This window comes from Schistocerca americana, chromosome 3 (assembly GCF_021461395.2).
Source record: "Schistocerca americana isolate TAMUIC-IGC-003095 chromosome 3, iqSchAmer2.1, whole genome shotgun sequence".
In the NCBI taxonomy this organism is placed as follows: Eukaryota; Metazoa; Arthropoda; class Insecta; order Orthoptera; family Acrididae; genus Schistocerca; species Schistocerca americana.
In genome coordinates this window covers 808,779,355-808,801,708 of record NC_060121.1, presented here as the reverse complement: position 1 = coordinate 808,801,708, position 22,354 = coordinate 808,779,355, and positions in this window count along the sequence as shown.

Genomic DNA, 22,354 nt, shown 5'->3' with positions numbered 1-22,354 from the left:
TCCACTGCTGTTGGATAACGCACAATCACATCCATCTGAGGAAGATTTGATGAAAGGGGACATAAAAGCTCTCTTTCTGCCTCCTAATGTGACCTCACTCATCAAACCAATGCATCAGGCCGTTATCGACTGATTAAAAAGGCGATATCGCAGAAAGTATATCAGCTCAATCTTGGAAAAATCTGAAGGAGGTTATAACTTATTTGAGGCAATGAAATCCCTGAACGTCAAAGATATTATCTACACAATCGCTGCAGCATAGCATGAACTGAAACCTGACACAATGCGGAAATCGTGTCGTAAGCTTTGGCCACAAGTTATGACTGAAAATGAGCATACCGAAGATGAGCAAAACAACGACGCACTGGAAATCGTTAAAGATCTACAAACTCTGGAGCCGAACGTCCCTGTCAATGAAGTTGAAGAGTGGATCAACGAATGTGACACATACTGTGACACTTTTGAAGAGCTCAGTGACGACCAGATTGTTGTCGCTGTTAGCCAGGAAACTGTGATTGAGGACTCGGACGGCGAAGGCGAATCCCCCACCCGGATTTCACACAACGATGCAAAAAACGCTTTTGACATCGCCCTTCAGTACATAGAGCAGAATCCAACTTCAATTCCAATGGACGTTTTGTGGATAAAAAAATGGAGAGACACTGCAGCTACATCTAGAATAACATCTGCTAAACAAAACGGTATCACTGACTTTTTTCCAAGTAATTTGTTTTCGTTTTTACTGTAAAAACAACGCATATAGTATAATCATTTCTTAGTTTATACATACAGTAGTTTATTTCGTCGTAAAAAATTTCTTTTTTATATACAGTGCTATAAACATTTTTTAGTTTACAGTATATATCGATTATACGTTATTAAGTACAGTACAGTACTGTAATTTTTTTGTCGTTTTTCCTTTTAAAACCAATACATATTGTAGTGTGTGTAGACGTTTTTTAGTTAATATATTGTTTAACACTGTGTAAAAAATATCTTTTTATATTACTGTAGAAGTCGTTTAGTTCTTAAATCGTTTAATTTTTTTGTACTAAATGTCTTTTTATATTTCTTGCAATAAATATTAGATTTTTCGGATAATCCGACATTTTTTTTCGTCCCGGTCCCGAAGGTGACGGATTAGAGGGGTTCTACTGTAGTTTCAAACAAGACTCATCAGTCCAGTGAGTTTCTACCATTGCTCCATAGTTCAGGATTTATGGCTTTGGCATCACGTTTTCCAGTTACAAGCGTTTGTATCAAGGTGTGCGGTTTTGGAATTCCAGACCTCCCTGTAATTCCCAATTTATGCATTTCCATTCGTGTTGTTTCCGTGTGACGGGGTTCACGCGTGCGAAATCCGTTCTGCAATGGCTTTTGAAGGTATCGCCCTCTTATTTTTCGTCACAGTCTTCTTCAATGATCGTCGATCATTATCATTCAACACACATTTTCGCCCAAATTGTAACTCAGCAGATGATGTTTTTCCTCTTTACCTGTATGCTGTATAAAAATTCGATATGGTGGCACTTAAAACAGTTTGGCTACTTTGATTGTGGAGGCAAACACATTGCGAGTACCAACAACTTGCCCACGTCCTGATTCACTTAGCACTGACATAATGTGCTCTCATCTACACATAAAACTATCTTGACCACGACTGATACTCGCAAAGTACTCAGAAAATTCCACAGGTGCTGTTCATAGGCAAATAAAACAGCGCACTCTGTATGCTTGGACAACATCTGCATTTCTGTCCTAGCACGCGTTTCTCATAGTGTTCCCATGTTTTCGTCCAAACACTATAGAAGGATCACATTTACGTTGAGTTATCTGTAGACACATAGAAATATAAATATCATCAACCATAAAATGCATCAGACAGTGCACTTATTCATGTTACACTATGTGATCAAAAGCATCCGGACACCCCAAAAAACATACGTTTTTCATATTAAGTGCATTTTGCTGCCACCTACTGTCAGGTACTCCATATCAGCGACCTCAGTAGTCATTAGACGTTTTGGGAGAGTAGAACGGGGCTCTCCGGGGAATTCACGGACTTCCAACGGGGTCAGGTGGTTCGGTGTCACTTGTGTCATACGTCTGTACGCGAGATTTCCACACTCCGAAACATCCATAGGTCCACTGTTTCCGATGTGATAGTGAAGTGTAAACGTGAAGGGACACGGACATCACAAAAGCGTACAGGCTGACCTCGTCTGTCGACTGACAGAGACCACCGACAATTGAAGAGGGTCGTAATGCGTAATGGGCAGACATCTATTCAGATCATCACAAAGGAATTCCACACTGCATCAGGATCCACTGCAATTACTATACCGTTAGGCGGAAGGTGAGGAAAATTAGATTTGACGGCCGAGCGGCTGCTCATAAGCCACACATCAGGCCGGTAAGGATCGTAAACATTGGACGATTGAACAGTGTAAAAACGTTGTGTGGACTGATGAATCATGGTGCACAATGTGGTGATCCGATGGCAGGGTGTGGCTATGGTGAATGCCGAGTGAACGTCATCGCCAGTGCGTGTGGTGCCAACAGTAAAATTCGGAGACGGTGGTGTTATGCTGTGGTCGTGTTTTTCATGGAGGGGGCTTGCACCACTTGTTGTTTTGCATGGCACTATCACAGTACAGGCCTACATTAATGTTTTAAGTGCCTTTTTGCTTCCCACTGTCGAAGAGTAATTCGGGGATGGTGATTGCATCTTTCAACACGATCGAGCACCTGTTCATAACGCACGGCCTGTGGTGGAGTGGTTACACAACAATAACATCCCTGTAATGGACTGGCCTGCACAGAGACCTGACCTGAATCCTATGGAACACCTTTGAGATGATTTCGGAATGCCGACTTCGTGCCAGGCGTCACCGACCGACATCGATAGCACCCCTCAGTGCAGCACTCCGTGGAGAATGGGCGGCCATTTCCCAAGAAAACTTCCAGCACCTGATTGAACGTATGTCTGCGAGAGCGGAAGCTGTCATCAAGGCAAAGGGTGGGCCAACACCATACTGAATTCCAGCATTGCCATTCGAGGGCGCCACGAACTTGTAAGCCATTTTCAGCCAGGTGTCCGGATACTTTTCATCACATAGTGTTTATCCACCGTCAGCATTAACGCTGTTCACTGTTTGCCGATTGAACCAAAGATCTTCAAAAAATGGTTCAAATAGCTCTGAGCACTATGGGACTAAACATCTGAGGTCATCAGTCCCCTAGAACTTAGAACTACTTAAACCTAACTAACCTAAGAACATCACACACATCCATGCCTCAGGCAGGATTCGAACCTACGACCGTAGCGGTCGCGTGGTTCCAGACTAAAGCGCCTAGAACCGCTCGGTCATACCGGCCGGCCAAAGATCGTCTATAGGTCTATATCCATCGATAGTGACACTATGATTCTAATGTGGATTGTTTCCAATTATATACGTTGCGTTTCTTACTCTAGCGTTCATTCACTGCCAGACTGGAAACCCCTACTTTTTTATCATGAAAGAGACCAAGGAATCTGTGGGGCGTCGTCAGATGCAATAAATCGAGGTTAAATAAGTAAGTAGGCTGTTTAGGTTCTTATATTGGTACCGCCACCGCCACGTAGCGCTCTGTATGGAAATCATTGGCTCTGCTGTGTGCAGTCTATGGCTGGGTGGCATTGTTGGAATATGCTATTGTAGTGTTGGGCAGTTGGCTGTTAACAGCGCGTTGCGTTGCGCAGTTGGAGGTGAGCCGCCAGCAGTGGTGGATTTGGGGAGAAAGCTGGCGGAGTTTTGAGAGCGGATGATCTGGACGTGTGTCCATCAGAGACATTAAATTTGTAAGACTGGATGTCATGAACTGATATATATATATATATATATACAGGGTTATTACAAATGATTGAAGCGATTTCACAGCTCTACAATAACTTTATTATTTGAGATATTTTCACAATGCTTTGCACACACATACAAAAACTCAAAAAGTTTTTTTAGGCATTCACAAATGTTCGATATGTGCTCCTTTAGTGATTCGGCAGACATCAAGCCGATAATCAAGTTCCTCCCACACTCGGCGCAGCATGTCCCCATCAATGAGTTCGAAAGCATCGTTGATGCGAGCTCGCAGTTCTGGCACGTTTCTTGGTAGAGGAGGTTTAAACACTTCACCATTAAGAAAAAATGTTGCTTCATCACTGAAAACAAGTTTCGCATTGAACGCATCCTCTTCCATGAGCTGTTGCAACCGCGTCGAAAATTCAAAGCGTTTGACTTTGTCATCGGGTGTCAGGGCTTGTAGCAATTGTAAACGGTAAGGCTTCTGCTTTAGCCTTTTCCGTAAGATTTTCCAAACCGTCGGCTGTGGTACGTTTAGCTCCCTGCCTGCTTTATTCGTCGACTTCCGCGGGCTACGCGTGAAACTTGCCCGCACGCGTTCAACCGTTTCTTCGCTCACTACAGGCCGACCCGTTGATTTCCCCTTACAGAGGCATCCAGTAGCTTTAAACTGCGCATACCATCGCCGAATGGAGTTAGCAGTTGGTGGATCTTTGTTGAACTTCGTCCTGAAGTGTCGTTGCACTGTTATGACTGACTGATGTGAGTGCATTTCGCCATTTTGTCTCACTGCACTCTCGAGCGCTCTGGCAGCAGACACCTGAAGTGCGGCTTCAGCCGAACAAAACTTTATGAGTTTCTCTACGTATCTGTAGTGTGTCGTGACCATATGCCAATGAATGGAGCTACAGTGGATTTATGAAATCGCTTCAATCATTTGTAATAGCCCTGTATATATATATATATATATATATATATATATATATATATATATATATATATATATATATACATAAAATGACTTTTGAACACCATTAAGGTAAATACATTGTTTGTTCTCTATCAAAATCTTTCATTTGCTAACTATCCCTATCAGTAGTTAGTGCCTTCAGTAGTTAGAATCTTTTATTTATCTGGCAGTAGTGGCGCTCGCTGTATTGCAGTAGTTCGAGTAACGAAGATTTTTGTAAGGTAAGTGATTAATGAAAGGTATAGGTTATTGTTAGTCAGGGCCATTCTTTTGTAGCGATTTTTCAAAGTCAGATTGCGTTGCGATAAAAATATTGTGTGTCAGTTTAAGCACAGTCATGTATAATTTTTCTAAGGGGACGTTTCATATGTCGATCCTTAGCCGACGATACCTCACTGGAATCTTTGATTTTTTCTTGTAGTTTGTGTAATTAGCGTAGCTATTGTTTATTGCTGGCGCGTAATTATAGAGAGAATTTCCTTTGTAGTTGTAGTTTTTCATTGTTGTACAGTAAAACAGTTGTGGCATGCACGTAGATTTGCACCAAGTATTTCGCAGCTGCGCTTGCAATTAACTAGATGTTATTTTCAGTGCTATGTTAATGTGTTTTCTTATTTTTGCTCTTCAGATTGTGCTTTTCTTGTTATTGTGTGAAATACGTGATAATTATGGCGTGTGAAAAACGTAACACTAGGCTCCGAAGTAAACTGAGAAATGACAGTGAAGACGAAAGAAGTCTGCTAGCGCCACCGTGTAATGAATTAACTAATGTTCAAAGTAGTAATTTGATAATTGTGCATAGGGAAATGTAGCGGGTGGCAAATAATGGTGTAGACAGTAAAACAATTAGTGAACAGAGAAGCATTATCGATCGATCGGTCGGCAACAGCTCGCCTCAGGAATCCGAAATGACAGGACACAATCTTGCAAATACTGTAGATTCAGGTTTTGCGTCCTCACCGTTTTCTCAAATGAGTCAAGACACATTTCTGCTTTTCAAAATGTGAATATTGGCGGTTCAATTGCACTGCCGGATAGCACTGAGGAATATGTTTCAGACACCAGTGCATTGATATTTCAATTAATGCAACAAATGGGACAAAAGCTTCAAAAGTTAGACACAATGGAACAAAATCTTCAAAAGTTAGACACAATGGAACAAAATCTTCAAAAGTTAGACGCAATGAAACAAAATCAGAGACAAACACAGCAACAGCTTCAATCGTTAGCCTCAATGGAACAAACGCTTGAACAAATACTGAGTTACTTAAAATCGAATCGAAATGTCAAAAAGTCTGTAATGACGTAAAAACCCAAATTTGTGAGCATTTTCAACCTGTTTCTTCGTTTCATAAAAATTCATTACAGAATCACGAAGCAGCCATAAAAGAACTGCAAACTATTGTTCATGAAAATCACGACACCTTGCAAGCTAAAATTGACTCAGTTGCATCTCCCGATCCGGTTACGCAACTTGCAAAAACTCAGAAAAACTTAAAGGACACGGTAGATACGATTTCAACACAAATGAACACTCTGAAACTTGGTTCAGAAAAATACACTGAGGAAATCAGTTCACTATCGGAGAAAGTAGCCGAACTTTCGGATCAGTTCACTAACTTATCTACAAAGGTAGATGATGATCTGAATGACACAAGACCCATAGCCCTAACAGACACAGAAGAGTATGAACAAATTAGAAAATTCAAACAAAATCAAAATCAAATCAATACACAGTACAAAAGAGAAATCCGGGAAGTACAAGATCAGTTGGCACAAGTAATACAAGAATTACATATTTCAGAGGACACTCGAGCTCCACTACGGGAAGAGGGACATAGAAATACGGAAAAGCCACAAAATAATAACACAGGGCACTTCGGAAATTATGAAAGAAATTGGCAAGGTACACCGAATTTTGAGATGGAACCGCCGACACGACGTAACAATGACCGATATGCGACTCGCTGACACGATGATTTTGACTATAAGCTGTTCATTACTACATGTAAATTCAAAACATTTAAGAATTCTGGCAACAACATTAATCCACAAGCATGGCTCCATCAATTCTCTCATTGTTTTCCTCCCAACTGGTCATTGGATCACAGGTTAGAATTTATGTGTGGCTACTTAGAGAATGAACCAGCTGTAAGAATACGATCGATCATTCACGATTGTCACAGTGAAGGAAAATTTTATCATACCTTCCTCTCAGCATATTGGTCTCAAGCTACACAGGACCGAGTAAAACATAGCATCATAATGATGAAACATTTCAAACAATCTGAATCTTCCAGTCTTGTGAAATATTTTGAAGACATGTTGCATAAGAATCAGTACCCGTCAAACCCATACAGCCCCTCAGAACTCGGCCGCATTTGCTTAATCAAATTGCCTGAACATTTACGATACATTATTTTGGCAGGACGTTGCAAAGACGACATTGACGCTTTTCAGGGACTCTTACAAGAATTGGAAATTGACACTGACAATCGCGGGACGCGAAAACAGGAACACTACAATTACAGGTCACATCCGTCACAATTCCGCGATGAAAGAAATAATAAATGGACACGAAAAGGCTATTCTTACAACGCAAATCGTGACCAAAACAGACACCACCCGTATGACAACCGTTGGCAGAATAATAGTTACAGAGAAAGATCGCATTTTCGTAGTAATGAATATGACAGAGATAACCATAGAAATATGCGAACCAAAATAATTATTGTCAAGGGAGACAGAATAACAGTTCAGCACGCAGTTATGATTCAGGGAGAAATTCTCCACTACGTGACCGGCAAGAAAGAAAGTATGAAATCTACCGACATGACGACAGACGATATAATCGTATCGACAGACCTGAATTTCATCAGAACTGGCGGGATTCAAACAGGGCAGGGCCCTCTCGACAAGGTGAATCTGTAGAACTTAGGTCTCCTAGTCCAAATAACGACGCGCACCAACAAAGAGACTCGCACTGCAGGCAGCCACATACGCCGGCTAGCTCAGAGAAAAATAACATAGACGCTAACCTTGAGAAAAATTCCAGTATTCTTTACCAACGTATACCACATGATAATCGCGTTGAAGTTGGAACTCTGTGTACTAGGAAGAGTAAAGGATTGCACCACATTTCACATGTAAAACCGTTTATTGAGAGATAATCTATTTTTTAACTTAGTCTTTTCTATAAAATTTTTCACTTCAAGTTACTAGAACTCTTTGTCACACTTAGAAACTGTTAACATGCAACTATGTTTTAAAGTTAACTATCCAGTGAAGAACCTAGGGAACTTATTGAGACAATTAATTACAAATGCATTGTTATAGTGAAAAGAGGACACAGTGTTATTGTGTGTGTACATTCTTGCTTGTTAGTTGCACGATTATGTAAAGACTATAAGGCTTACATACTTAGAACATATACCAGCACTGCTAATGAGATTTTCATGCAACATTTTGGTTTACTTGCAAAGACATTCTTTATTTGAAGTACTTTCTGTGAAATTAAAGATGACTTAGTATTTGGTTTCTTTGACAGCTACACGATTATATTACGACGCTACTAATGTGTAACAAAATTAACATTGTTGCTTTTGTGCTGTAACTCTTCTATATCTGCACAGTTTTTCTGAATTCTTCTGGAAAGTAAAACATGTTTTAGTAGTAGCATTTATGGTATAGCTACAACGAGACAGCCTCTTTCGTAGCACAACAAGACATTACTGTATAGTACTTTCTTGATCACGGTACTGTACGCAATAACTACGATATCTATACGCATAGCATTTCGCTTTTGTTTATTACGAGGTAAGTACATTGACTTCCACAGAACTTTGCTTACAGACGACGATAATTACGACACTTGGCACATTTTTTATCCTCAAGTAATGACAGAGATTATGTTACAACAAGACACACAATTTAGCGCTGCAGTACACGTATTTGAGTGATTAATTATGTACTGAAAAAAAATTAATTTTTAAAGATTTTTGAATTACAAAGAAAGTTTTCCATGATACATTTCATTCCATTTCTGTAATCTGTAACACCTGAGGGTATAATTACATCAATCCTCATGGGGGTACACGCTTAGTTTGTGTACCATGTGTTTGGCAAGCACAAGGAGCTCTAGCTAATATGGTATTTACTTATACAACTTTACACATCGGTACCATATTTCTCTAACACATAAATTACACATCTACCTGATCATTTAACTGAGAGAGACAAACATTTTTTTTACTACATCAGTGACAGATGTTTACGCAATTATACAGTTGGATAACTTCACACTATTGAAATTGTATTTTGTCTGTACTTTGTGAACCCTTCATACTTTTTTGGAACCATTGTGATACTATGAGACCTTTGAATGATGTATTTGATATGGAATCATGATTTTTATGGTACGTTTCAGGTAGATGACACTATTGAAATGAGCAGAGAATTTTTTTTAGGTTTTGAAATTATTGGAGGAAGCTACGACGATTTTGAGATTTGGCTGATGTTTTATGATGTTATTATTACGATGACAATGTGTATTATGCTGTTGAGGTATGTTTATGATCAATAAGCTGATGCTATATGAGGAATCTGATTATGCTACGTATTTATTATGATGAAATATTGAAGTGTCGACGCAAGATTGACGTGTCGACGAATATGTATATGTGTAATAAGGTAAGGAATAATGAGTAGTGGTTAGGGACTCTGATTTGTGGAAAAGGATGTTGGAAACCAAGAATCGTACTTTAAGAATTATGAAATGTGTGTACATGTGTGAATGCATCACAATGTCACCGAAATTTTTTTGGACACTATTATATTTATAGGATTTTGTTTCTACACATTTGTAACGCAAATTCTAGATCTGTGAAATTTTTATATGAGACTGTCACTGTAGTGGAAACTGATGTCGTAAATATTTCGGTAAGGAAGGTAGACACCTTGACGTAATGTACTGTAAGCACCCAGCTGCACAACAGTCACCTGGAAAAAAAGCCATTAGTGTGTGCCTTTCAGAGGCACAGGTGGAGAAAAAAGGAGGCCATTATCCTCGCTATTGACATTTCTTTGTAGAAAGCATCGCAAATACGACACGCTCAAACTTGAAAACGTATGATTATACTGTGGATCTCTTAATTTCTGATATTTACTACAATGCCTAATGAAATGATGAGAATCATTTTTACATCTATTGTCTTTCTAGTGGAGGGATTGCTCATTTTGTTTAATATCTAGTTTCTAGCTGCACTGTAGCATTGGTTAAAATAAAATTTAATAGATGTACTAATATAGTTATTTTATGCCTACAGATCCAGTAAATAATAATTTTATGAAATAGACATTTCCCTTCACAGGAATTGCATAAATAATTTTTTTACGATTTGATAACTTGTCTGCTAGAGTAAGTTCTTGTGATGCATCACTCTAGTGTTTAAGATATGAGATAAGTATTAAACATGGCCATTTTTACTGTAATATTTTTTCTGCTTGACCTATGTCATATTTAGGTAAAAGTTATTGCATTTGCTGCTGCTGTTTGCCAGGCATAGTGCTATTAAATTTCACTTTGTATTACTATGTTAAACCAGTTCTGCTACTGATTTATTTTTCTTGTTGCTGCACATTGGCTCATATTAGTTGTAATGTTGCATTTGCTTTGCTAATTTAGATATATTGCTGCTTGCTCTACCAATTTGCATTTTTTGTCACTGCTGTTTGTGTTAATTGTTTTGTGCTGCTGCATTGCCTCGTCCCTTAGTTTAGCATCTGAGCTCAGTAGATTTAAGTTAGCTTAAGATGGGGTAGGCTATATAAGAGAATGAGTTGTGATGAATTGGAAGTAATGCATTGACAAGGTATTTAAAAACGTGAAATAAGAGGAAACAACTATGAAATGAAGTTTCGGGTTGGACTGCAGTACCAAATGTCACACTGAAAACAAACCCTATCCTGTCCTTTTGTGTCATTCTACTATGTGTCTGTGTACCTCATGTATTTGTGTTCTTCCTGTCTTTATGTGTTTATCTGATAAGACTTATGTTGTAGAATTTTTCTAATACTCAGCTACATTTACTATGATGAGGAATACTGTTATCCTCAAATATAATTTGCATTTATAATATGTTATTTACTTTGTAAAGATGTTTAGACATTATTTATTCTGTTTTGTTTTAATGCCCATGTGTGAAGTTGATGTTTCGAAAGTTATTCTGGCCTTGTATGTATTTACTTATTTCATAATTCCTGTAACAATGATGCATATATTATTTCGATTCTGTTGTAAAGCCTGCATTACCTCAAATGTTTTCTGTATTGTTATGTTATTTAATGATGTATTTTGTACCTTTGTAATTGTATTCCTATGTTGTAAATTAATAATTGTATAGACACCAGTTCTTCAAATTAAGTTTCCTTTCACTGAACACGTTTCTGTTGGTCATAGTATATACACAATATGTGAGAAGTTGGAACTGTTAGTGTCTGGACATGTGTTAATAATTCAGCAAGGGACTGATTAACAGCATTGCTGGTTCTAAGGACAATTCCAAAAACTTTGTGAGTGCATAAGTGGTGGTTTATTGTCCGCAAGACTCTTCGATGGTGTTTTTGCACCTGCACAGTGGCAGCAGATGGCTGCTGGCCATCTCTACAAGGACTACAATGGGTCTGCATCTTTGATGGCCCACCAATACCATTATCTCTACCAGAACTACAGTGGGTCTGCTCTGTGACGAGCTACCTACCAATATTCTTCAGCCTCGACTGACTCTGCAGTGGGTTTGCTCTGTTGTGGCCCATGACCTGTCTGCATGTCAAGAGTCAGCACTGTCTTTCCGTTGGAAGGACAACACTACTTCTTCAAGACTGCATGGAAATCCACTACTTCTGTGTGCATTTTCTTTTACTGCTCAGACTTTGAGAAAAACACTGCTATTTTACTGTGATGAACGATCAGGACTGTCTTTATGGACTGTGAGAAATTTTTAGTTTTTGACCAACATTGTATCAATAAGTGTGTGCATTTGATATCTTTGTTATTGTAATTATGAAAAATTTTATCAAATCATTATTGGCCACTGCCCAAAACAATTTGTAAAATTTTTTGTGGGGAGCATGGGGGCTATATAAGTAGGCTGTTTAGGTTTTCTTATTGGTAATGCCACCTCTGTATAAAAATCACTGGCTGTGCTGTGTGCAGTCTGTGGCTGGGTGGCATTGTTGGAATCTGCTGTTGTAGTGTTGGGCAGTTGGCTGATAACAGCGCCTAGCGTTGTGCAGTTGGAGGTGAGCTGCCAGCAGCGGTGGATGTGGGGAGAGAGATGGCGGAGTTTTGAGAGAGGATGATCTGGACGTATACCTATCAGAGACATTAAATTTGTAAGACTGGATGTCAATATATAGTAACTTTTGAACACTATTAAGGTAAATACATTGTTTGTTTTCTATCAAAATCTTTCATATGCTAACTATGCCTATCAGTAGTTAGTGCCTTCAGTAGTTATAATCTTTTATTTAGCTGGCAGTAGTGGCGCTTGCTGTATTGCGGTAGTTAGAGTAACAAAGATTTTTGTAAGTGATTCATGAAAGGTATAGGTTATTGTTAGTTAGGGCCATTCTTTTGTAGGGATTTTTCAAAGTCAGATTGCGTTGCGCTAAAAATATTGTCATTTATAATTTTTCTAAGGGGACGTTTCAAATACTACTTCTTTTATTTTCTTGTGGAGGCTGGTGGCTTTGTGAGCCAGGGTAGAATCTGCTGAATCCAGAGGCAGACTCAGGGCTGCTGAAGATCATGATCATCAGCCTGCAGCGCAGACCGGTGACAGAGCGTGATGGTTTGCCTGCCAATTGGTTCGAAGGCACTTCTTATCGGCTGGTCCACTATGGATGAGGCCGTGACTATGGAGCGTGTGTATGTGGCTCGCACGCCATCCTGAGAGTACTCCGTCTCTCTCAGGTCACTGGCTGTGTTGTCCAATTAGATGGACTGTGATGTATTGAATGGTGATCGTGGCCTGCTTGTTTCGTAGGCCAGTTGGTGCCCTGAACCACCTGTAAAGTAATGGGTGAAATATTTCTGGCGTCGAGAACCAGCTTTTTTTTCGATATCATCTGTAATGCCCGAACTAGTGTCGCTCCTTAGAAGTCGTCAACAATCTTCAGTTTTGCTGTATTGGCTTTCTCAGTTTGTTTCAGTATCGTAACTGCTTCCTCCAATCCGTGAAAGTTGTCGTGAAATTCTATCTAGTGCTTCTTTCATAATGCAGTCACACACAAATGCGTTGATGTCACAACCTTGCTGGCCAACTAACCATGTCGAATTGTTTTCGGCTATCGGCTGATTCATGATGATACTTCATGTGCTGGAGCTGTGGTGTCATCGCCAGACACCACACTTGCTGGGTGGTTGCCATTAAATCGGCCGCGGTCCGTTAGTATACGTCGGACCCGCGTGTCGCCACTATCAGTGATTGCAGACCGAGCACCGCCACATGGCAGGTCTAGAGAGACTTCCTAGCACTCGCCCCAGTTGTATAGCCGACTGCGCTAGCGATGGTTCACTGCCTACTTACGTTCTCATTTGCCGAGACGATAGTTTAGCATAGCCTTCAGCTACGTCATTTGCTACGACCTAGCAAGGCGCCATTATCAGTTACTATTGATATTGTGAATCATGTACAGTCAAGACCGACGTTCACCATTAATGGATTAAAGTTAAGTATTCCACCAGCTACGTCCGTTTTTCCAAATTCTAATTTCCTTGTCATGTTCCAGACCTCACGCCAGCCTGCGTGAGCTAAAACGCGTGCATTTCGGCCTCCTCTAGTAACACGGTGTTGGCTCTCCTGCGAACCACAACATTGGCGACGAGGCAAAACTGCGTTCTTAACTATACTACCCTGATTTACTTGTGTAATGGCTTCGCCACAATCTCCAGATGTACTGTCCGAATTTTATCGCTTACAGAATCAGCAGACACAGGCCTTACTGCATGCCCTTGGATAGCTCGTCCAGGGTCAACGTGCGATGCAAAACGATGCGGCAGCAACTGCTCCACCGCTAATGCAGCCACCACACGCAGATACACCAACTTTTCGGCCTTTTGATGCTGCACTGGAAAGCTGGACGGAGTGGTCATGCCAATTTTAATTCCATCTCGCCGCCTACAGAATTCAAGGTAACGAGTGGCAGCCTTTATTGTTATCATCAGTTGGGGTGAACACGTACCATGTGATAGTCAAATTATTTCCCTAACGCGACATAGCAACTCTGTCCCACGAAGAAATTTTGTCTGCATTAGATGCATATTTCAAAGAATCAGTCAATGTAGTTGCGAAAAGGTATACCTTCTTTCGTACAAAATGTATAGCAGGTCAGACTAATTGGGAGTGGGTTGCAACCTTGCAAGGCCTTACTAGGGATTGTGCTTTTGAGTGTCAGTGTGGATACCCTTATTCAGATACTATGGTATGTGATGCAATTACACAGAATGTTTCTGATGTTCGTATAAGGGAACAGATTTTGAAAATAGTCAATCCCTCCCTTCAACAAGTGATGGACATATTGGATCGACAGGACACAGTTGACTTTGCTCAGGAATCATTTGAAACTTCGCCACCCATGTGTCAGGTTAACTGGCCCACCGGGCGAGCTGCACGGAACAGTAAACAGCCCTCTCGCCCGGGCCCCGCCACTGCCGCCAGGCTCTCAGCCACGGGTGCCACGCCGGCAAGCAAATGCAGTGCTAAAATCATGTCCGCGGTGCGCTACTAGACATTCGCGTGAGAATTGCCCTTCACGCCAAGCTATTTGCTTTTTCTGTAATAACAAAGGACATGTTCAGAGTGTTTGCCAGAAAAAGCTCAGATCGGAAACTCACAACCCTTTGCTTTGCCCCAGAATTGGAATCGAACCAAGGATACTCAGGCTCGTGAAACTTCGCCCATGGAAATTCATGTAGTTCATTCCACTCCGCCCAATGCCACTCTCTCTAACAGTGACTGTGTTCGTCCCACAAATTGTGCGCGTCGACATCGCCGGAACTCCCGTCAAGTCGCAAGTGATTTTGTACAAGAGTCAGTTCACGCTGCACAAGACAGTCGCTCTTGCCGTCAGCAGGACAATAAACTTTTTGAAGACTTGGGCATTAACGGCAAAGTAATACCATTCCAGCTCGATACCGGAGCTGCAGTTTCACTGATCAATCAAGACACGTACAAACAGCTGGGCACACCTCCATTGCGTGCCGCAAATGTTAAGTTAACTAGTTATTCAGGTCAAGATATCCCTGTGTTAGGACAGTGCAGCTTCTTGCAACATACAAAGGACAAACAAAACTTGTGTCATTTTACATCCTTCGTTCTTCTTATGCAGTGAACTTGCTTGGTTTCGATTTATTTCAGCTGTTGAACTTGTCTATAGAAAATCAGGTCCTATCAGTGAACCAGACTGTGCCTTCCGACAGTGTTTCTCGTCTATGTGAAGAATTTGCTGACATTTTTGCACTGGGCCTTGGTTGCGCTAAGAACTATAAAGCACATTTGGAACTGAAAGTAAATGTGCAACAGAAATTTTTCAGAGTGCACACTGTTCCCCATGCATTGTGTGATGAGGTCGCAAAAACATTACACGATTTGGAATGACAAGGTGTAATTGAACGCGTGCAGGCTTCTCTCTGGGCATCACCCTTAGTAATATTGCCAGAACCTTCCAGAAAATTGAGACTTTGTGTGGACTTCAAGGCAACAGTGAATCCACAACTAGTGATTGCAACTTTTCCTTTACCCCACCCGGAAGATCTTTTTCACAAACTGTGCCCGAGTAAATATTTTTCGAAGTTGGACCTAGCAGATGCGTACTTGCAAATACCGGTGGACGAAGAATCCTAGCCCGTTTTGGTGGTTAACACGCATCTTGGTTTGTATCGATTCAAAAGACTGCCATTCGGGTGTGCATCCGCCCCTGCATTGTTTCAGCAATATCTACAAACTGTGCGTCGGTCCCTACTGCAGCAAATTATCTGGACGATATTGTGATCTCTGGAAAGACGGAAGAAGAACATTTGGCCGATCTCAGAACATTATTTCAGATCTTGCGACAAAATGGCCTTCGCTTGCGGAAGGACAAATGTGTGTTTTTTGCTCGTGATTTGCCATACCTGGGACATGTACTCAGTGCCCAAGGCATACATCCCAGTCCAGAGCACCTTCGTGCCATACAAGACTTGCCTTCGCCGTAGAATTTGAAGCAGCTACAGAGTGTGCTGGGAAAAATAAATTACTATAACAGATATGTGCCACATGCCTCTTCCATTTCAGCTCCGCTTCATCGCTTACGCCGTAAAGGTGTTCCGTTCGTCTGGACGACGGAATGCCAACGCACCTTTCGCCAGTTGAAATCGGCGTTGCTTTCCAATACTTGCCTTATGCCATTTGATCCCCAGAAGCCCCTTTTGTTGATGGCTGCATCGGATTTCGGGATCGGTGCTGTGCTTGCGCACAAAGATGGATCGCACGATCGCCCTATTGCCTTTGCGTCCAAATTCCTCTCGTCTGTGCAAAGAAATTATTCACAGATCGAGAAAGAAGCATTGGCTCTAGTATTTGGTGTTACAAAGTTTCATGATTTCTTGTATGGTCGTCATTTACCATAATAACAGACCACAAACCTTTGACATCGCTTTTTCATCCGACCAAGCCCGTACCTCCACGTACAGCGCAGAAATTCATTCGCTGGTCTATTTTCCTCTTGCAGTACCGCTACGATATCTTGTATCGGTCCACTGCTAAGCACGGAAACGCTGATGCGTTGTCCCGCTTGCCTGTTGCTCAGGATAGGGCATTCGACTCCTCCGAACTTGCTTGTATGTTCAGTGATTCGGAAACCGATAACGTGGTCGAATCGTTTCCGATTAATTTTCGTCGTGTAGCTACAGCCACAGCTGCCGACCCTGTCCTTGCTACCGTTCTGCGTTTTGTTGCTACGCAATGGCCCTTGTCAAAGTCACGGATCGGGAATCCGTTGGTTCGCCGATTTTTTGCTCACCAGGAGAGACTTTTTGTACGACGTGGTGTTTTGTTGTTGCGTTCTGATAATGATCAGTCCAAGGTCGTGGTACCACGTTCGTTACAGTCTTCTGTCTTACAGCTTCTCCACCAAGGACATTGGGGTATAGTGAGAACTAAACAACTTGCTCGTCAGCACTGTACTTGGTTCGGAATCGATGCCGCGATTACGAATATGTGCTCTTCTTGCATGGTGTGTGCCGAACAACAATCAGCACCACCGCGGAAATTCTTTGCATGGCCAAAAGCCACTTCCCCATGGCAACGCTTACACATCGATTTTGCTGGTCCATTCTGGAATGCTCGATGGTTGATTGTGGTAGATTCATTCAGTAATTTTTCTTTTGTTGTCCTGATGTCTTCCACGACGTCATCTGCCACCATCCAAGCGTTATCTGCCATCTTTTGCATTGAAGGTCTTCCAAAGACTATTGTTTCCGACAATGGCCCTCAATTCATGTCCGCAGAATTTCAGTCATTCTGCAAGGCCAATGGTATTCGACATCTGCCATCCGCACCGTTTTCGCCACAGTCAAACGGTGCCGCTGAACGATTGTTCAGGACTTTTAAGTCACAGATGTTGAAGTTAAAAGAGTCGCATTCTCGGGAGGACGCGTTATTGCTCTTTTTGTCCTCGCTCTTTTTGTCTTCGTATCGCTCTCAGCCCCGAGATGGTCGCTCGCCAGCTGAGTTGCTCCACGATCGCCCTCATCGAAACTTGATGTCTTTGCTACATCCGCCGCATCAGGTTCCTGTGCAGCTGCATACACCTGCTTTTGCCCCAGGCGACGTTGTCTACTACCGCCACTACCGAGGTTCACGGCGTTGGCTCGAAGGGCGCATTCTTCGCTGCCTTGGACGCGCTATGTATATGGTTTTGGGGGCCTCTGGTGAGGCGCGCTGGCATCTATACCAGCTGCGCCTCTGTAGTCGCACGGGATCTGCCGCTCGCCGTCTGCTTTCAGCAACGGTGCCGTCCGGTCAGCGCCCTGGTGACCCATCTACTGGCTCGCCTCAGCCCCAGGTGTTACCGACGCTGCCCTCCATTTTGCCCCATGGCGACGCGCTGCCACCGCCGCCTGTTCTCCCGCCGGCGACGCCCGCAGTGGACGCGTCGCTGCAACCGCCGGCGCCTCCCTGGGTCACGCGCCGCCGATCGCTTCCCGTGACCAGTTGGCCTCCGACATGGAACTCTTGCCCGCTCCGGACCATATGTCGTCTTCGCCCGTCGGATGCCCCGGCCTGATGGAGGTCGACCCTTCGGCCCCTCCTGTCTCACTACGGGCGCATACATCGCATGTTGGCGTGCACCCTGGAGCAGGTTTTCAGGCGTTTCCTAGCTCCCCGCGGTCCGAATGGCAGGGTGTGGGTGGCACAGCCTCGCCTGTTGTTAGGCTCCCCACCTCGTCGCATACGTCAACATGGGGTCCTCCTCACGGCGGGCGGAAGCCTTATGCCACAACCGTACGCCGATTTGCGGGGGAGTAATGTGGTATCACCGCCAGACACCACACTTTCTAGCTGGTAGTCTTTAAATCGGCCGCGGTCCGTTAGTATACGTCGGACCCGCGTGTCGTCACTATCAGTGATTGCAGACCGAGCGCCGCCACACGGCAGGTCTAGAGAGACTTCTAGCACTCGCCCCAGTTGTACAGCCGACTTTTCTAGCTATGGTTCACTGCCTACTTACGTTCTCATTTGCCGAGGCGATAGTTTAGCATAGCCTTCAGCTACGTCATTTGCTACGACCTAGCAAGGCGCCATTATCAGTTACTATTGATATTGTGAATCATGTACAGTCAAGACCGACGTTCACCATTAATGGATTAAAGTTAAGTATTCCACCAGCTACGTCTGTTTTTCTAAATTCTAATTTCCTTGTCGTGTTCCAGACCTCACGCCAGCCTGCGTGAGCTAAAACGCGTGCATTTCGGCCTCCTCTACTAACACGGTGTTGGCTCTCTTGCCAACCACAACAGGAGTAATGATGGGTTCTTCCGTTTCCTTACTGTCTTGGTGTGTAACAATACGTTTAGTGAGTAAATGTGACAGTTTGTTACAATTCTGTATCCGCCAGCTACCTATGCGTGCTACAGAAACAACAGCGTTGACAGAAACCAACATACAAACATACCGTTCTTTGTGACACAAGCTGTGGCCACATTTGCTATGTGCATTGCTTCCTTCCAACAGCGACCTTTGATGGTCTTACTTCAGCTGAAAGTTAGTGGGGCAACAAGAAAGCAAATGTGATGAGTGGAATGTGGCCTGCGTCACAAAATATGTACTTTACGTTATTATGAAGTTGCATGATGAGGTGCTTATGTACTGCGTTGTCATAATTAAAGCCGGCCGTGGTGGTCGAGCGGTTCTAGGCGCCACAGTCTGGAACCGAGCGACCGCTGCTGTCGCAGGTTCAACTCCTGCCTCAGGCATGGATGTGTTTGATGTCCTTAGGTTAGTTAGGTTTAAGTAGTTCTAAGTTCTAGGAGACTGATGACCTAAGCAGTTAAGTCCCATAGTGCTCAGAGCCATTTGAACCAGAGCCATTTGAACCATTTTTTTCATAATTAAAGTGCAGTTACTTAAAGAGGCCCAGTGTGAGCTGCAATTATCATATGACAGCGAAATTTGGTGTATATGCTAATGCATTGATCCTGTACCGATTTACAATGTAAAACAAATTAGTTCCATTTCTGGCCACCAGGTGCAGCACTGTACACTGTTTGTATGACGGCACAGCATTCACGCTGTCGCTTGAAAAGACATTACGTGAGTGAAGAGTACGGCTCTCGGAAAGAGAGAGCGTCCACTGTTCGTGAAATTGTTTTATGTGAATGGCAGCAAGTACACTGCTACACTGACAGAGTATCGTCAACTGAGAAAACTGAGGAGAGGACCGATGTTATCAAATGGTCTAAAGAAGATGATAACGAAATTCGAAAACACGGATGAGCTAGGTGTGGAGCCTGAACGACGAAAGCGTTCTGTCGCGACAGAAGATACTGACTTGATTGCTGTTGCTTCAACTGACCATGCAGCACACGCTCTGGGTAGTGCTAGTGCTCATGTAATGTCACGAGAATTGTCCATCCCATGGTCAACTATACAAAAAGCTTGGCGGTGTCTTTTACACTGGTACACATACAAGACCCAAACGGTGCTACAACTGAAATCTCACGATAGGCAACAAAGTTCTGAGTTTTCTCTTCAGTTTTTCACACGAATCTGATGTGACCAGGCAGTGTTCTTTGGAGCGTAGAGGCACATTTGACGTTAAAGGATGCAGCGGCTACCCAGAACTACCGAATTTGGGGGTGGGGCCTGTCAGATGTGACGTGACGACTACAGATTAGCGAGACCTCCGTGTACACCATGTGATTCGTACTTTGGAAGAGAGCAAGTGTGTGGAGACCACTGTTTTTATGGATGATGGGGGAACAGCTCATGTTCCTGCCTACTGAAAGATCTGCTTCAACAAATATCCAAAAGCGTGTTATCTGCAGAGGTTTCCCATATCCATGGCTTACAAGATCACCTGATCTGAATCCAAGTGACTTTTGGCTCTGGGGTATCCAAACATACGCGTTTAGCTGCAACACGTTCGGTCTCTAGCTAATCTGAAGGACAGTATCCAGGAACACGTTGCTCAGATTCCATAAGAACTGCAGTGAGCAGCTGTTGGTCACATCGTTTTACGGATGCAGCGTCTCGTTGACGTCTCCGGTGGTCGTACTGACAAACTGTGTAAACGGCGGTCAGTAATAAAAGAAACATTATGCCTGTCTCACTTCTTTCATCTTTTCTGACGACGTCCCGTTATTGATATTCTACATATGGAAACATTGCTGTACCTCTTTCTTGCACTCATAGCGCCTGATTTGCATCTGTTTGCCAAAGTTGGAACTTTTCTTTGCGTAAATTTGTTCTGCATTAACGCATTGAAATATACATTGCTGTTTGTGAAAAGTGCAACGCCGAGATGGAATTACCCGAATAGCGTCACACTTGGTGGAAATGGCAACGGGTGTGCAAGCAAGTCGTGATAAAATTTGCAGCGAGGTGGGGTACACGTAGGCCGAGCAAAGACCTCTCGTGTCGGTCCGACAGGGTCGGTGTTGCGCCTAGTGTAGTCGGTGCAGAGCTGTCACACAAGGTGGAAACAATACAGCGAGCTGGCCGCGGTGGCCGAGCGGTTCTAGGCGCTTCAGTCCGGAAACGCGCGACTGCTACGGTCGCAGGTTCGAATCCTGCCTCGGGCATGGATGTGTGTGATGTCCTTAGATTGGTTAGGTTTAAGCAGTTCGAAGTTCTAAAGGACTGATGACCCCAGATGTTAAGTCCCATAGCGCTCAGAGCCATTTGAACCATTTGAACTATACAGTGAGTGCTAGTATCCCTCGTCGACGTCAAAGGGAGCCATATCGGCAGGTGAGCGATTTCGAACGGGGCAGAACGATCGGTCTCCGGGAAACGGAGTTGTCATACCGTGACATTTCGGCTCGCACAGGCCATGCTGCTACGACAGTGGTGTTTGTGCGGAGGCAGTGGATAGAGGAAGGTCGTGCGCAGCGACGAGTGGGAAATGGACCACGGAACATGACCACAGCACGGGATGATCATCATCTTGTCCGCATGGCCATTACGGACCGTACAGCGTCATCCACAGTGTTGGCTCGTCACTGGAGCACTGCAACGGGTGTGAACTTGTGTGCATCAACGGTTCGTCGCCGTCTGCTTCATGTTGGACTGATCGCACGAATGCAATTACGTCGGCTTTCATTGTCCAGAAACCACAAGCTCCTCCGACAGCAATGGGCACATGAACACCGTCACTGGGGTGCTGAGTGACAACATGTAATCTTCTCGGGTGAGTCCTACAGTGATGGCCGCATACGTGTCCGGCGGTACAGTGGTGAGCGCAAACTGGAGGGCTGCATTGGGGAGCGGCATAGCGGACAAACACCAAGTGTGATAGTTTGGGACGCCATTAGTTACAACAACCGATATCGCCTCGTACGTATTGCGGGCACTTTGAACAGCAACCGGTACCTAACAGAGGTTGTAGAGCCTGAGGTACTCCCCTGCTTCAGGTGTCTCCACAGGCCACATTTCAACAGGACAATGGTTCAAATGGCTCTGAGCAATATGCGACTTAACTTCTGAGGTCACCAGTCGCCTAGAACTTAGAACTAATTAAACCTAACTAACCTAAGGACATCACACACATCCATGCCTGAGCCAGGATTTGAACCTGCGACCGTAGCGGTCGCTCGGTTCCAGTCTGTAGCGCCTAGAACCGCACGGCCACTCCGGCCAGCAACAGGACAATGCCCGGTCCAATATTGTGAGGAATGTACAGGCTTTCCTCGGGTATCATTTCTTCCCTGGCCTGCACGTACGCCAGTCATGTCGCTCATCGGTCATGTCTGGGATATGGTTCGTCGGCACCTGATGCGTAGCAG